Genomic DNA, 2,957 nt, shown 5'->3' on the forward strand with positions numbered 1-2,957 from the left:
TCCAGAAGGCGAGGTCAGTACAGGTGCATCAAAGCTGGGACCGAGAGACTGAAAAACAGCTTCTATCTCAAGGCCATCAGACTGTTAAACAACCACCACTAACACAGAGAGACTGAAAAACAGCTTCTATCTCAAGGCCATCAGACTGTTAAACAGCTTCTATCTCAAGGCCATCAGACTGTTAAACAGCTTCTATCTCAAGGCCATCAGACTGTTAAACAGCTTCTATCTCAAGGCCATCAGACTGTTAAACAGCTTCTATCTCAAGACCATCAGACTGTTAAACAGCTTCTATCTCAAGGCCATCAGACTGTTAAACAGCTTCTATCTCAAGGCCATCAGACTGTTAAACAGCTTCTATCTCAAGGCCATCAGACTGCCATCAGACAGACTGTTAAACAACTTCTATCTCAAGGCCATCAGACTGTTAAACAGCTTCTATCTCAAGGCTCAGACTGTTAAACAGCTTCTATCTCAAGGCCATCAGACTGTTAAACAGCTTCTATCTCAAGGCCACAGACTGTTAAACAGCTTCTATCTCAAGGCCATCAGACTGTTAAACAGCTTATCTCATATAGACTGTTAAACAGCTTCTATCTCACCATCAGATTTAAACAGCTTCTATCTCATAGACTGTTAAATGTATCTCAAGGCCATAGACTGTTAAACAGCTTCTATATCATGTTAAACTTCTATCTGCATCTTTAAACAGCCACCACTAACATTGTGGCTGCTGCCATACATGTCAAAAATGTATCACTAGCCACTTTAAACAATGACACTTAATATAATGTTTACATACCCTACATTACTCATCTCATATGTATATGTATATACTGTACTCTATATCATCTACTGCATCTTTATGTTATAAATGTATCACTAGCCACTTTAAACAATGCTACTTAATATAATGTTTACATACCCTACATTACTCATCTCATATGTATATACTGTACTCTATACCATCTACTGCATCTTTATGTTATAAATGTATCACTAGCCACTTTAAACAATGACACTTAATATAATGTTTACATACCCTACATTACTCATCTCATATGTATATGTATATACTGTACTCTATACCATCTACTGCATCTTTATGTTATAAATGTATCACTAGCCACTTTAAACAATGACACTTAATATAATGTTTACATACCCTACATTACTCATCTCATATGTATATGTATATACTGTACTCTATACCATCTACTGCATCTTTATGTTATAAATGTATCACTAGCCACTTTAAACAATGACACTTAATATAATGTTTACATACCCTACATTATTCATCTCATATGTATATACTGCACTCTATACCATCTACTGCATATTGCCTGTAGCGTTCTGTACCATCACTTCACTCATATATCTTTATGTACATATTCTTTATCCCATTACACTTGTGTGTATAAGGTAGCTGTTGTGGAATTGTTAGGTTAGATTACTCGTTGGTTATTACTGCATTGTCGGAACTAGAAGCACAAGCATTTTGCTGCTACACTCGCATTAACATCTGCTAACCATGTGTATGTGACAAATAGAATTTGATTTGATTTGACAGGGCGGTAGTCATTGGGGTGGCAGGGTAGCCTAGTGGTTAGAGTGTTGGACTAGTAACCGGAAGGTTGCAAGATCAAACCCCTGAGCTGACAAGGTTCAAATCTGTCGTTCTGCCCCTGAACAGGCAGTTAACCCACTGTTCCTAGGCCACCATTGAAAATCAGAATTTGTTCTTAACTGACTTGCCTGGTAAAATAAAGGAAAAATAATATATTTAAAAAACTTAAATAAATCATTGGTTTATTCTGTATAAAACCCAGAGAGTCGATGTCCAAGCCCCCATGGAAATCAAATTAGCATAATAAATTAATCCTCATAGAAATCCGTGAGTGGAGATGTCTGTTGGAGGCGTCTCCATCCATTGATGTCGCACTCTGGTGAAAAGTGACAGAGCGGCGTTTTGTCAGAACATTTGTTTTTCCATCAAATATTTTCTAGACATATTTTTGGGATACTTTAAGGGGTCTTCAAATTCTAAATCAAATAGCTTAATGATCCTTGGTATGACCTTTTAGTTCAGTAGAACCCCACCTCCCCCCGGTTTAGACTCTAATGGGTTAGTGATGGTCACTTTAACTGAGACAGGTGTATCACATTGAAGGAAGGCACATATTATAGAGTTTATTGGTTCCGTATTGTTCTTACAACAGGCTAGAACTGTGAATAACCTTAATAACTGTTATAACTGTGCATAACCATAATAATAACTGGTATAACTAATAATAACTGGTATAACTGTGTATAACCGTAATAATACCTGTTATATTTAATAATAACTGGTATAACTGTGAATAGGCGTAATAATAACTGTTATAACTAATAACTGGTGTAACTGTAATAATAACTGTTATAACTAATAATAACTGGTATAACTGTGTATAGACGTAATAATAACTGTTATAACTAATAATAACTGGTATAACTGTAATAATAACTGTTATAACTAATAATAACTGGTATAACTGTGTATAACTGTAATATCCTTAATAATAACTGTAGAATGTTATGACAAGGTTATACACAGTTATATCAGAGTTCTGAACCTTTTCTCAGTGCTCTAGAGCTGCTTCTATGGGGAAATATTTCCACATCCACAGCCTATCATGGGCCCAAGGCTCTGAGTGACACCTGGGCTGGCCAATGAGGGAGCCTCTCTAGACTCGGCTGCCCCGCCTCTCTGTGAAATGCTGATCTTTCATTTCCTGACACAGCAGTTGTATTGAACATGGCCACTTACCCCCCCTTGACCTCTCTCTCACTCACACACACACACACACACACACCTGAGCTTTCCACAGCATAAATACAGGTGAAGTGGGTATTGTATGGGTACAGATAGTGACTAGATATACTAGGAAGTAAAACACACAGTACTCACAAAATGT

This window comes from Oncorhynchus tshawytscha, linkage group LG05 (genome assembly GCF_018296145.1).
Source record: "Oncorhynchus tshawytscha isolate Ot180627B linkage group LG05, Otsh_v2.0, whole genome shotgun sequence".
Classification (NCBI taxonomy): Eukaryota; Metazoa; Chordata; class Actinopteri; order Salmoniformes; family Salmonidae; genus Oncorhynchus; species Oncorhynchus tshawytscha.